Consider the following 14977-nt stretch of genomic DNA (forward strand, 5'->3'; position numbering starts at 1 on the left):
CCAGGGGTCATCTACTCCAGCCTCCAGCAGTGCAGGAATGACAGCTGAAGAAACCCAGACGGGTGCACATCCGATCTCTGTTGAAAAACCTGGAATGAAGGTCAGAGGAGACTGTGATGTCTTCAGGATTTCTGCTTTAAGTTACACGCATATAGAACCTGAGGGATGCGGGTGGCACTGTGGGTTAAACCACAGAGCCTAGGACTTGCTGATCAGAAGGTTGGCGGTTCGAATCCCCGCAACGGGGTGAGGTCCCGTTGCTCGGTCCCTGCTCCTGCCAACCTAGCAGTTCGAAAGCACGTCAAAGTGCAAGTAGATAAATAGGTACCACTCCATTGGGAAGGTAAATGGCGTTTCTGTGCGCTGCTCTGGTTCGCCAGAAGCGGCTTAGTCATGCTGGCCACAGGACCCGGCCAGTAAAGCGGGATGAGCGCTGGAACCCCAGAGTCGGCCACGACTGTACTTAATGGTCAGGGGTCCCATATAGAACCTGAACATAAGATGGAGGGGCTCATGGCATTAACACCCCAAAAGCCCGCCCTTCCTTCCTTCCTTCCTTCCTTCCTTCCTTCCTTCCTTCCTAGCTTTGGATTCAGCACAGAGCAAGCAGGTCTCTGTGTCTCCAGCTCCCAACTCAGTTCTCTCCCACACTACTCTGGCAATCGTTCTCCTAGTAGTAACTAGGTGAGGGAGTGGAGGAAAGGCCCCCTCACCAGCCTGGAGGCCACCCTCCCTTAGTTGTAGCTCTTGCAACCGAGCTCATCCTTTTGGGATGCTGATGAGGACACTTGAATGGGCAGCGGAGGTCATTGTCTTGCAAATAAATCTCTCTGGCCTGTTCAGCTGCGGAATCCTCTCTTAGATGCTGGGTTCACAACCCCAAGAATTAGACGGGACCCATGATCCAAACTCGCTTCCCAAACCCACAACAGCAGGAAAAACTAGCATGCAGGGATTCATAGAGAGACCAATCTCCTCTGAACTTCATTCCAAGGAAGGAACGGAACCTGAGAAAGTGCCTAGAGTCTCAAAGATTGGGGTGGTATGTAATGCTACTTTGCAGCCCCCTCAAAGGGTGTCAGAGGTGCCTCCCCTCCACCTCCCCACTTGTGGGGCCCTTGTCCTGTACGTTCTCCATCACCTCCGCACCCAGAGCCTCCTTGCCTCCAGTCCTGGGCTCCGGCGCTTGGGTCCTTTCCTGGCAGATCAGATGCTGCAAGAGCCATGAGTGAGTGAGTGGGGGGAGGTTTGAGCCGCGGCCGCCACTGCCACAAATCAGGCCCGACACGTTATTTTTCAGAGAGCTAATGGGATTTGAAAACAATCTCTTTGAAAGTTCTGCAGAGGGGTCATTTCCTCCCTGAACTCGTAATGGAAAATGAAATGTGCTCGGCCCGGACACCCTTTCATCTCCCCCCCTGCAACCCCGTCTTGGCAGGCCTGTCAGATGTGGGAGGGGGCAGGCAAGGGGGGAGCCGGGTCTGGCTGGACACCCTCCCGTCCTCAGGAAGCACCAGGGAAGCCCGGAGGGGCTGTGTCTGAATGGGGGGAGAGGGAATGCACCACTGGGCAGCGTGAGATGAGGGGGGAGGTGGGTAGCAGCCAGGAAAGGGTCATAGCTCAGGGACAGAGCACCTGCCTTGCACGCTCAAGGACCTGGGTTCAATCACCAACAGCGTCTCCAGGCAATGCCGAAAGAAACTCTACATCTGAACCTCTGGAGAATCATTGCTGGCAGTCAAAATGGACCTGTACTCCGATGTAGGAATACAGGGATTTGCTTTATAAATGCATTATTTTTGTTGTTGTTTAGTTGTGTCTGCCTCTTCGTGACCCCCTGGACCAGAGCACGCCAGGCACTCCTGTCTTCCACTGCCTCCCGCTGTTTGGTCAAACTCATGCTGGTAGCTTCGAGAACACTGTCCCACCATCTCGTCCTCTGTCGTCCCCTTCTCCTTGTGCCCTCCATCTTTCCCAACATCAGGGTCTTTTCCAGGGAATCTTCTCTTCTCATGAGGTGGCCAAAGTCTTGGAGTCTCAGCTTCAGGATCTGTCCTTCCAGTGAGCACTCAGGGCTGATTTCCTTCCGAATGGAGAGGTTGGATCTTCTTGCAGTCCATGGGATTCTCAAGAGTCTCCTCCAGCGCTATGTCTAATTTAAGAAGGATGTTGACAAGCTGGAAGGTGAGTGGAGGAGGGTGAACAAGATGATCAAGGGACCAGAAACCAAGCCTGATGAGGAACGGTTGAAGGAGCTGGAAAAGAGGAGGCTGAGAGGAAATACAGTGGCTGTCTTTCAATATCTAAAGGGCTGTCGGACAGAAGAGGGAACAAGCTGGTTTTCTCCTGCTCTGGAGGCTAAGACTCAAACTAATGGCTTAAAGGAGATTCCGGACTGAACATCAGGAAGAACGTTCAGATGGGAAGAGCCATTCGGCAGTGGAATGGAAGACCTGGAGGTGGAGGACTCTGCTTCCTTGGAGGCTTTTAAGCAGAGGTTGGATGGACGTCAGTCATGAATGCTTTAGCTGAGATTCCTGCATTGCAGGGGGTTGGACTAGATGGCCCTCGGGGTCCCTTCCAACCCTACCAGGGACCAATGAGGGTGGGCTACTGCAGAGTGAGCCAGGGGCTCCTCGCACACAAAGCACGGAAGCCCTTTCCCGCAGGCAAAGAATCTCTGGCATTTCACGTCGCCATCTGCCTTTCCCAATAACCAGAGAAAGCCGGCTGCTTCCCACTTGGGGTGCTTGGCGGGTGCTGCCTGCCTTCCACGTCTCTCATTGCCATGGTGTAATTTCTCATCCCTTCTCCTCCCACTTCATTAGCAGCACACATTGCAGGATTTCGCCAGGCTGGGAGATCCAGGCAGCTGTGGGGGCACTCAGAGAGGTGAGATTGGCAGAGAAGCTGGACTTTGGGGCCGGGAGAACCCTTGGGCTGGCCATCACCCCCACCGCCCACCCTGGAGGCTCATGGGTGGTCCTGATGACTTCCTGAAGTCTCCTGGCAGATCCCAGGAAGGTGGACAGGGCCCAGGCTCTATCATCCCAGGGCCCCTCTCCCAATAACCAGAGACCCATCCATTTGCGGGCATCCCAGGGAGCTTGGAGGGATGAAACAGCAGAGCCGATGGGCTTGATATCCAAATTGCAGGGGAGGGGGGGGGCATGTGTCTCTCAGGCTTGCCAACTCTATGATTCTACCATTCTATAGCTAGAAAATATGCCGAGAAAAAACTTGTCGTGAGTCCATAAGGCCCAAGAAGAGCCCGTTGGATGGGGCCCAGGGCCCTGCGGGATCTGATTTCTTTCCGCAGGACCTGTAAGACAGAGTTGTTCTGCCTGGCCTTTGGCTTGGAATCCACTTGATCCCCTCCCCCTCTTTCCTTTTCAATTTCTTCTTCTATGATGGAACTCCTACTTGGGGACTTCCCTGGCTTTTTTCTGGCCCACATAGGACCAGTCTGGATAGTTGGCCTAGGTGAAGACTTGATGTTTTCATCACCAAAAAAGTTTTTGATTTGAGTTCCTACTGAAATGAGGCTGCATTTCAATGTTATATTTTAATCTTGTTTTTAAGTTGTATTTCAACCAATTGTTTTTATACCGGTGTTAGCCACCCTGAGCCCGGTCTTGGCTGGGGAGGGTGGGGTATAAATAAAATTTAATAATAATAACAATCCTGTTCTCACTGTGGTCAACCAGGTGCCCCAACGGGAAACCCATAAGCAGGATCCCAGCCCCATAGCATCTCTCCCTCCTGCGGTTTCCAGCCACTGGCATTCAGAAGCATCTCTGCCTCCCGCAGAGCCCAGCCGTCCTGGCTAGTGGTCACCCATAGGATTCTCCTCCTCCGTGGATTCGTCTAACCCTCTTCTAAATCTGTTCAGTTTGGTGGCCATCCCTGCTTCCTGTGGGGAGGAGTTCCATAGTGCTGCGTGAGAGACTTTCTTTTCTCTGCCCCAAATCTTAGAAGCATAGAATCACAGAATCATAGAGTTGGAAGAGACCACAAGGGCCATCGAGTCCAACCCCCTGCCAAGCAGGAAACACCATCAGAGCACTCCTGACATATGGTTGTCAAGCCTCTGCTTAAAGACCTCCAAAGAAGGAGACTCCACCACACTCCTTGGCAGCAAATTCCACTGTCGAACAGCTCTTACTGTCAGGAAGTTCTTCCTAATGTTTAGGTGGAATCTTCTTTCTTGTAGTTTGGATCCATTGCTCCGTGTCCGCTTCTCTGGAGCAGCAGAAAACAACCTTTCTCCCTCCTCTATGTGACATCCTTTTATATATTTGAACATGGCTATCCTATCACCCCTTAACCTCCTCTTCTCCAGGCTAAACATGCCCAGCTCCCTTAGCCGTTCCTCATAAGGCATCGTTTCCAGGCCTTTGACCATTTTGGCTGCCCTCCTCTGGACACGTTCCAGTTTCTCAGTGTCCTTCTTGAACTGTGGTGCCCAGAACTGGACACAGTACTCCAGGTGAGGTCTGACCAACATTCAGCTTCATTGGAAGTCCAGGCGTTCTTCTTGTGCTATGAGAGATTGAGGGAAACTTCTCTCCATCGGCTTCCTCAATGCTTACTGTGTAATTTTGTAAACTTCTGTCTCAGAGCTCAAGCAAACTTCCATTTGCCCCACTGCTCCCCCCTGGAAAAACCAGATCTTTACCACTGATTCCTTGCTAAAGATCTCTTCCTCCTGAGGTGAGGCCAGGCTGGGATCTCTCAGGGCCTGGGCTTCCCCTCCCCCTGGGCTGCCACCCCACAGGTTGCCACCCCCAAACCCTTACACAGCTTCAGGCGGCCGGTGAAAATGCAGCTCTTTCATTTAGCTGGCTAATTGATTTCTTTGCCAGCTCCGTGTTGTGCTTATTTGACGGCTGTTTCGGAAGGTGTTAAATTTGTTTTATGTTAATATCCTGATTAAGTTTGGGTTTTTAGGGGGAGGAAGGAGAGAAACACGGCTTCTTTTAAGTCGTTCTTCAAATGATTCCTTAGCCTCTTCAAGTCTCCTTGGAAAATCAGGTAGGATAGAAAATCCTGACATAAAATAAAATAAGACAAGCGGCCAACATTCAGGTGCTGCTCTGGGTACCTTGCAGTCTCAGGATCATATTTATTTATTTCATTTTCTTTCTTTCTTTGCACCTCTTGATTGCAAAAGAAACAAGTGAACCTCAAACTGAATAAAACAATAAAACTATCTGTGAAAACAGTTAAAAATAGCTTCTTAAAACATTCAAATGATTTAAAATCATTGAGAAGCTAAACGCAGATTAGCTTATCCACAAACAGGGAACAGATGCCTCAAATATGGCCAATTACAGACCCATCGCACTGTTAAATAACGATTACAAGATATTCGCAGACATTCTTGCAAATAGATTAAAAATGGTGCTGAAAGAGATAATCCATAAAGATCAAACTGGATTTCTTCCCGGACGATTTATGCAATCCAACATTAGATGTGTGATTAATGTATTAGAATATTTGGATATTAAAATTGACAAATCGGCAGCTATTATGTTGGTGGACGCTGAAAAAGCTTTTGATAATGTGTCCTGGAAGTTTATGAAAAAATTAATGGAAGAAATCGGACTGGGAGAAAATATTTGTAAAGGAATAAATGCCATATATACAGAACAATATGCAAAACTGATCATCAACGGAAGAATTACTGAGGAGTGCAAAATAAACAAGGGAACTAGACAGGGCTGCCCACTGTCACCACTGATATTTATCTTGGTGATGGAAGTCTTGAACAACCAGATAAGAAAGGATCAGCTTGTGAAAGGCATCACTCTGGGAAACAAAACATATAAAATTAAAGCTTTTGCGGACGATTTACTCGTTATGACTGAAAACCCTAAAGAAAGTCTGAAAAGAGTGCTGGAATTGATTAAAGAATTCGGAGAAGTGGCAGGCTTTAAGCTGAATATAACAAAAACAAAAATGCTTGTTAAAAATGTAACCAAAGAAGAAAAGGACGATTTAGAAAAAACATTGGGCCTGAAAATCTCCTCAAAAGCGAAATACCTGGGTATTTGGATCACCCCCAAGAACATAAATTTATTCCAGGATAATTACACCAAAACTTGGTTAGAGATTAGAAAAAACTTTGTAACCTGGAGTAAACTAAAATTAACATTTCTGGGTAGGATTTCCATTATAAAGATGAATGTGCTTCCAAAATTAATCTTTTTATTTCAAATGATTCCAATACTGGGCGAAGCAGGTTGTCTCAAGATATGGCAAAGAGAAATTTCCAAATTCCTGTGGGAAGGGAAGAAACCTAGGATTAAACACCTGATCTTAATAGACATAAAAGAGAGAGGAGGCTTTTCCCTACCCGACCTAAAACTTTATTACGAGGCAGCCTGTTTCACCTGGATAAAAGATTGGTGCACGTTGCAGGATTCGGACCTCTTGGACCTGGAAGGTTTTGACAACCGTTGGGGATGGCACGCCTACCTAATATATGGAAAAGCGAAAATTCATAAAAACTTTACCAACCATATAATAAGAAAATCACTCTTTGCTGTATGGGAAAAATATAAAGACCTGATGGAGCCTAAAATCCCGTGGTGGACTTCTCCAGTAGAAGCAATAGCAGTAAAACGGAAAAATACTCAGGAAAGCTGGCCAACATATAAAATACTTCTAAAAAATGAAGATAACCAAATAAAATTAAAAAACTTTGAGGAAATAAGAGACCACATTTTAGACTGGTTCCAATACCATCAGTTATTTGAAAAATTTAAATCTGACAAACAAAAGGGGTTCTCAACAGAAATTTCCCGATTTGAATCTGATCTTGTAAATTCTAAAAAAAAAAACCCTTTCCAAAACTTACCGACTCCTCCTTGACTGGACGGTCAAGGAGGAGGAGGAAACAGTGGCAATGGTGAGGTGGTCCCAGGATTTTGGCCACTCAATAACCATGGCCCAATGGGAAAATTTATGGAAGATCAATTGGAAATTCACAAATTGTTACACGATTAGAGAGAACTTTCAAAAAATGCAACATCGATGGTATCTAACACCATGGAAGCTTTCAAAAATGTATAAGAATGTATCAAGTAATTGTTGGAGATGCGGAGACTCAGGAACATTCTTCCATATGTGGTGGATATGTAGGAAAATACAGGCATTCTGGGAGAGTATACATGCAGAGCTGCAAAAAATGCTAAAGATCCCTTTCAATAAAAAACCAGAGGCCTACCTCTTGGGAATAACAGATTTGGATATTCCACAAAAGAGGAAGGGTATCTTTTTATATGCCACGGCGGCAGCAAGAGTTTTGATCGCAGCAAAATGGAAGAGTAATGAAATCCCCTCTATTCAAGATTGGATCCAAAAGCTGACAGAATATGCTGAATTAGATGGTTTATCAGAAAAAATAAAGAATAAATCAAAACAGGAATTTGTTTCTAAATGGGAGGTTTTCAAAGAATATTTGAAAAATAAATATAGTAGTTTAAATTCTGTTGCAGCATTCGAGGAACTTCAGTAAGAGTAGTAAGGTAGATATAAGAAATTAGATTTAATGAGAATAAGTTTAATTATAAGAAAAAATGTGTATGGGCAATAAGTAATATGAATTTGAAGTATGGAATGGACGGGAGGTCGGGTCTTTAGTGTTAAGACCAATAGATGTTTTATTGTCTGCTAGGAGTATTGTGTGTCTATGGTTGTTTTTGTGATTAGTGTATGGTTTGGTATTCGTGTTCGGTGTTTGTTTGTTTGTCTTTCTTGTTGTATAAATAAAAAACATTAAATAAAAAAAAAAAAAAAAAAGAGAAGCTAAACGCAGATTAAAACACAGTGGACGCCCGAGCTGTGAACACGATCCGTGCGGGAGGCACATTCGCAACCTGCAGCGTTCACAACCCGCGTCTGTGCATGCGTGGGTTGCGATTTGGTGCTTCTATACTTGCGCAAAACATGATTTAGTGCTTCTGCGCAACTGCTGAAACCCAGAAGTAACCTGTTCCGGTACTTCCGGGTTTGGGTGCAGTGTGCAACCTGAAATCGCGCAACCTGAAGCAGCTGTAACCCGAGATATGACTGTACATGTAAACATTCTACATGTCTAAACAAATGTGCTTTTAGCAGGTGCCCAAAAGAGGACTGTGGAGGCACCTCCTGGTCTCAATAGGCAGGGAGTTCCAAAGATTAGGGGCAGCCACACAAAGGGGTCTTCTATCGAGGTCCCTCCTTTTCGCCACTCTGTCCTAAATGAGCTGCCAAGGATGACCGTCCGTTCTGCAGCCCCTCAGTTTGCCCTTTGTGGGGAAACTGCTCTCACAGCCCTAAATCCAGCATTCTCTCAATCTCTCTCTCTCTCTTTCTCAGCATGTTCAGCCGGAGGGTTAAAAAATGACTCCCATCTGAGCATGCCATTTTAAAACAATGTTTGATACTCTGTTTGTTTTCTTCTGGAAGGTGCTTCCGACAGCTTTTGCTGTTTTCTAGACGGTTGTGGTGAAACGGATTTCTGCAGCATTGGGATTGAGGTTTGTGTCATTTGCGTGCATTTGCCACCCACTCCGGGGGCTCTGAAGATTACAAACACACACACACACACACACACACACACACACACACAACCATCTCCATCTTGATTTGTAAAGGTTTACATCCTGCCTTTCCATGTGCGATGCCCAAGACAGCTCATGATCAAGCAGAATGAAATGCACCCTCCCACATGCCCATCTTAAATGGGCACAGGATGCACCCAGCACCACTGGAGAATGCGGCCCCAGCCTCCTCTGGGGCATTAGAAGGGGCCCTTGAATCAGCCAGGGCCGCCAAAGGCCTCTTCCTGCTTCTGCTGCCGCTGCTTCTGCGCCCCCTCTCCTCCTTGCCCATTGGAAGAGCAGCACTGGAATCCATTTTCAGCGCTGGAGGAGTGCAGCCTTATTAGGGCTCGGTTACAGCTCAATTATACTCCCAGAGAAATGCAAATAGCTGGCGTCTCTGCTCGGCGCTGAGTGCTGCAGGCGCCTGACTTTCTTAATTAGACTTTTTTCAAGTTATTAGCTTTGTGGGGATGATGATTTTAAAGGGGAAAACAAACCTCCAGTTGGAATATTAATGCTGCACCGGAATCTGCCTGCGCTGGTTGCCTCTCCCCCCCCCCACCCCAGAATGCTTTGCTTTGTGGGAGTCCTTCTGCTCCTCCGGCCCACTGGCCATTCCTCCATCCAAGGGTGCTGGGACTCTTGTCTCCAGGCACGTGGGGGCCTCCTGGCAAGCGGCAACAATCCCTGAGCCAGGGCTTTGAAAGCATGCTGCCCCTCCCCCGCCTCTGCAGCTGGGCAGCACCACCGAAGTCTCAAAGCTCAGGGTCCACCACCACGGCCACAGTTCAAGAAGGATCTTGGCAAGCTGGCAGGGACAGCAAGATGAAGAAGGGTCTGAAAAATAAGTTTTATGAGGAATGGTGGAGAGAGTTGAGTCTATTCAGCCAAGGGAAGTCAGAGAGGAAATATTTGAGCCATCTCCAGATACCTGATGGGGTGAACCATGGAAGGTGGAGCAAGCAGGGCAGGACCAGAACCATGGATCCAGATGACAAGAAAGGAGATTCCGACTCAACGTCAGGAAGAACCTTCTGACAGTCATCTTCTTCTTCTTTGGCCATCCCTTGTTGCCGAGTAAGAGTGTCTTCCACGAACACAGTTTTAACAATGAGTCCGTAAGTGACTGTGGAGGTCAGTTCTGGATCCACACGTCCTTCCACAGTGAGGACATTGGTTTCCGGGTGGGAGTTGATCCCGGTGTGGATTTGCCAAGCGTGCCTTCCTCCTAGCACGTTTCTTCCTTGTGTCCTGAGTTCAAGTGTCTTCAAAGCACATGACACCTTTGGTAAAGGCTGTTCTCCAACTGGAGCGCTCGCAGACCAGTGCTTCTCAGTTGTCGGTGTTTATACTACATTTTTAAAGCTTTGCCTTGAGATGGTCTTTGAACCTCTTTTGTTGACCACCAGCATTACGCTTTCCATTCTTAAGTTTGGAATAGAGGAGTTAGATCATCTTTCTGACAGTAAGAGATGACTGATAGCGGAACGGACTCCCTTGGAGCAAGGTGGACTCTCCTTCACTGGAGGTTCTTAAGCAGAGGTTGGGTGGCCACCTCTCAGGGATGCTTTAGCTGAGATTCCTGCATTTCAGGTGCTTGGACCAAACGACCCTCTGGGTCCCTTCCTACTGTACAAGTTGCATGAATTTATGCCCCTCAGTCCTGTAGTTCCTGGAGTCTGCGAAGAGGGAGCCACGGCAGTTAAGGGGATTTAAGTTCCTCGTGCAGAGCTGCCACCAAGGAGCTTGCAAATCGCATGGGTGAATGGTCTTCTCCTCAAGTATCTCTGGGAAGGACCCTCCTCTGCCGGCCACCTCCCTGTGACGAAAGCCATCGCCTGTGTGCAATGGGACACTTCCAGCCTTCGCTCGCCTCTCTCCGGGGGCTCCATCCTGTTCCCAGTCAGACGGAGCTGGGGATCCTGAGAGACGTTGTGTCATCAGCCGGGGATCTGGAGAGTCCCTGTGCGACCTCCTCCAGCTGCTCTTGTGAGTCTGACGCCTCTCGGTGTCTCGAGTGTTTCTGCTCGTGTTTGGATGGGATTTAAAGACCCTTCAGGGAGTTGGATGCAGATGGAGAGGGAGGTGGCGCCGCTTCATGGAGCATCATCCTGGCCTGCCAGGAGCTTCCTGGAGGCTGGAAGTGGCTGCATTTGAAAGCATGCACAGGCACGACGGAGCAGGCCCATTCACCCATACACAAGAAGAAGAGTTTGGATTTGATATCCCGCTTTATCACTACGCGAAGGAGTCTCAAAGCAGCTAACATTCTCCTTTCCCTTCCTCCCCCCCACAAACACTCTGTGAGGTGAGTGAGGCTGAGAGACTTCAGAGAAGTGTGATTGGCCCAAGGTCACCCAGCAGCTGCATGTGGAGGAGCGGGGAATCGAACCCGGTTCACCAGATTACGAGTCCACTGCTCTTAACCACCACACCACACTGGCTTGAACACAAGAACATATTGTTACGGAAATTGGGGGGGGGGGCACATCTTGAAAGTTGTTAAATGTTACAAATATTATGCATAAAGGTATCCTTTCGACTTGACAGCTCAGGGAAGTTACCTAGCTTTAACAATCATATAAAACCAACTCCTTTGCCAGTTTCCTCCATCCCAAAGCTATTTTCCCCTTGAAAAAGGACTCCAGGAAGTTCCCAGAGGTGACAATTGCTGAGCTGATTGTTGGCCAAGGAAGGCCTAATCCCACCCCCAGACTTGACAAGGGCTCCAGACATGCAAAGGAAGTTCTATTGTACTTACCTGGATCTTGCCTTTATGCTAATCTTGTATCAAGGACTTGTCTGGACATGTTTGTCAAGGTTAAGCTAGTGTAACCCCTGTCTACCCCTCCCCTTTTGTGACATGTCAGTGATGTAGCAGTGATGCTGTACGAATTGTATTCTGGGATATGGTGGGAAAGTTTTAAAAGTCTTTGTCACCCCATCCTCGGGGTTCAAATTTGCTTTTGAACCTATTGCACAATAAACTTTGGTCTACAGCTATTTGCTCCGGTTGGCCGGACTCCTTCCTTTATTCCGCAGGGACCGGCGGGCTCTGACCGACCAGCTGGGGGACTGAGCAGCCTCACACCTAGATTTTTCCGTAACAATATGAACATAAGAAGAGACTGCTGGGTCGGGTCAAAGGGGGACCATCCAGGCATAGGGATATAGGAAGCTTCCTTCTGTTGATGGAGACCATCGGCTCACCTAGATCAGTACTATCGCCTACACTGGCTGGCAGCAGCTCTCCAGGATTTCAGACAGGAGTCTCTCCCAGCCGTGCCGGGAGATTCCTGGAGTTGAACTCAGGACCTTGTGCTTCCAAGACAGAGCATAGCCGTGGTGGCTAGAAGCTCTTGATAGCCCTCTCTCCCATGAATTTGTTTCATTCTCTTTGAAAGGTTTGTGGGTGTCCTCGGCTCCTGGGGGGGGGGGGGCGTTCCACACATTAACCACATGCTGCGTGAAAGAGTCACAGGGAAGCAAAAGTCAAGAGAGGTCCCGGTACAGAAGGCCCAGCTCATCCCAGGGAGCCATAGAATCATAGAATCCTAGAGTTGGAAGAGACCACAAGGGCCATCGAGTCCAACCCCCTGCCAAGCAGGAAACACCATCAGAGCACTCCTGACATATGGTTGACAAGCCTCTGCTTAAAGACCTCCAAAGAAGGAGACTCCACCACACTCCTTGGCAGCAAATTTCAGGAGCCATGAGCACAACAGCCACCTGGAGCAGAGTGTGGGATCCCCCTGCACAGAGTAGAATCTTGGCTGGGCCCGGGGGTAACCCAAGCAACGTGGTCAAGGTCTGGTCCCGAATCCAAAGGTTCCACGAGGAGTCAGTCTGAAAGGGCCAAGGCAGGAAACCAGGCAAGGGCAGGTACAGGATCTCAGGCAGGTTCTGGCAAACAGCAACGTTGCTCCCACAAAATGGGGTGGGGTCCAACAGCCTTTTATCTTTGTCAGGGTAACGGCCGGTCCTGATCCCCCTGCAACTCACTTCCCTGTCTCGCCCAAAGGCGAGCACTCCTCCTGCAAGTACTCAGGTCTCTCCTCCTCTCAGACCTCAGTCTCTGCAGCTCAGGAGACGTCGGTGGGTGACTAGACCCAGAGGCTGCCTCAGCCTCCCCTGACCCAACTGGTAGTGGAGCAGCTGTAAGTGATGGCCCAGCTGAAGGCAATGAGGTCATCCCCGCATCTGGAGCCAGGGCAGGCTCAGGCCCCTGACTCAGCCCAGCTGGTGTTTGTTGCAGGGGAACCTGTGCAGACTGGGGCTCTTCAGGATCAGGCTCCAGACTTGGTTCAGATGATGCCTGAGGCAGAGGATCCAGTGTGGACTGAGACTCCTCCGGTTCCGAGTCTGAGCCCGAGTCCCAGGCCATCACAGGATCCTACTGGGGAGAACGTTAGGTTTTCATAGTCACCCTCTCTCCAACGGCGCCTTCAGGAATAGCTTCCTTTTGGTCACCTCCCCGTCTCCCCCAGGAGAACTCTGTGAGGAAACGCTTCACAGCAGCAGGTGCTCATTTGATGTGCTGCTCCCATCCTCCTGTTTGATCATCTTAATGCATCCAGAGGAGCTGCGGAGAAAGAACATCTCTCCACAAAGGCCCCAAACGCAGCCACTTATCTTTGTTCCGGTGGCCGTGACAACAGAGCAAGGCGGAGATAAGCATCAGGACCAGAATGTCCTAGGAGGCTTCTTCCGAGGCTCCTCCTCCTGCCTGGGGAACAGCTTCTGCCACCGCGCTGGCCAAGGTGGGGGTGGAGAATCTGCTGCTGGATGGGCCTCTCTCAGGTGGGGAAGGAACTTCGGAGCAGGGGTAGGCAACCCAAGGCCTGGGGGCCGGATGCAGCCCAATCACCTTTTCAATCCGGCCCGCGGACGGTGCAGGAATCAGTGTGTTTTTACATGAGTGGAATGTGTGCTTTTATTTAAAATGCATCTCTGTGTGATGGCCTGGGATTTGGACTCGGAAGCTGAACCTGAGGAATCCCAGCCTGCACAGGCTTCCCTGCCTCCAGAACCAGCTGAGCCAGGGCTGGGGCCTGAGCCTGAAGGGTCCTCACCTGTGCTGGGTCCTCAGGTGCAGGCATCAGCTGAGTCTGCTCTGGCTCCGGAGGTGATGGAGGACCCGTTGCCTGCAGGTGCACCACTCTCAGCCCCATCAGGGGAAGCAGAGGTTGCCTCTGGGTCCGGTAACCCTCCAGCCTCTCCTGAGCTGCAGAGGCTCAGGGCAGAGAGGCGGAGGGAACTAAGTTCCCACAGGAGGAGTGCTCACTCCCAGGCCAGGAGAGGCGAGTCACCTGAGGATCGGGGCCGCCCTATGCCTTGTTGCAGATAAAAGCCAACCAGCCCCAGTCCCAGGTTGCGGGAGCAACATTGTAGGTTGCTAGTTCCTGCCTGAACCCTGCCCTGCTTTCCTGCCTGAGCTCCTGCCCTGCCCTGCCCTGCCCTGGCTCCCTGCTTGCAAGCCTGTTCCTGACTTCACCCAACTCCCTGCCCTGCTACTACGGACTGCCTCCACGTTGCACCTTTGACCATGGACTGGACTTGGACCTCGCCTCTCGGGTAACCCACGGGACCAGCACACTCTGGGTTATTTGTGGGGCATAGGAATTCATTCATTCCCCCCCCCAAAAAAAATAGTCCGGCCCACCACATGGTCTGAGGGATGGTGGACCGGCCCCCTGCTGAAAAAGGTTGCTGACCCCTGCTTCTGAGTATTGAGGGTGGAGGGGGAGCGTTCCTCATCCCCAGCACCTGGAGGGGCTACCCGGAGCCAGCATCCTTCTTGCCCCCTGCCCCACCCTCTCCACCGTGGCCCCACAACCAAGGACCCAGCGGGGGCAGCATCTGGCTGAGCCCCCTTAACATGATGTGCATTTTAATGAACGGAAACAGAGTGGAAGCTCATGAGTCACGGGGGTGTTGGGGAGTGTTGGTGCTGTGCTTGTTTCTTTTAGTTTGCCATTTTGTTAATGGTGTTAATATTGCTTTATAGGTTGTAAATGCCGTAACGATTTGTTAATTATATAATACACTATGACTTTTGCTGTAATTGTGACGTTTGGCGTATTTTTAGTTGCAGTTTCATTTAGTGGTTTATAGATTGCAATTGTTTTAGCGATGAATTGTTAATTGTTTTATATTATTTATGTTGGATTTGCAATGTTTTATTATTGTCATTTATTGTTTGTGCCACTTTAGGATTCATTTGAATGAAAAGGGGCATAGAAACGCAATCAATCAATCAATCAATCAAAATGTCCCCATCTGTCTCTCTCTCCTCTTGGTCTTTGGCCGTTAGGGAAAACAGATGCTTAAAATGAGCCCAGGCCTCCAGCTCTTTACATTTTGGAACTGGCATTCTGTTAGAATCA

General features: G+C 49.2%; 1 protein-coding gene across 1 annotated transcript in view; it reads right to left on the reverse strand.

Moving 5' to 3' along the window:
- Positions 1-2526: 2526 nt before the first annotated feature.
- The window catches only part of LOC310659082 (uncharacterized protein), a 332609-nt gene continuing 320158 nt past the window's right edge, over positions 2527-14977 (reverse strand). Inside the window, exon 6 of the transcript XR_014502634.1 lies at positions 2527-2577. The gene's annotated coding sequence lies outside the window, so the exon portion shown is untranslated. The remainder of the gene's footprint in view (positions 2578-14977) is intronic.

This window comes from Podarcis tiliguerta (assembly GCF_965153285.1).
Source record: "Podarcis tiliguerta genome assembly, chromosome: 10".
In the NCBI taxonomy this organism is placed as follows: domain Eukaryota; kingdom Metazoa; phylum Chordata; class Lepidosauria; order Squamata; family Lacertidae; genus Podarcis; species Podarcis tiliguerta.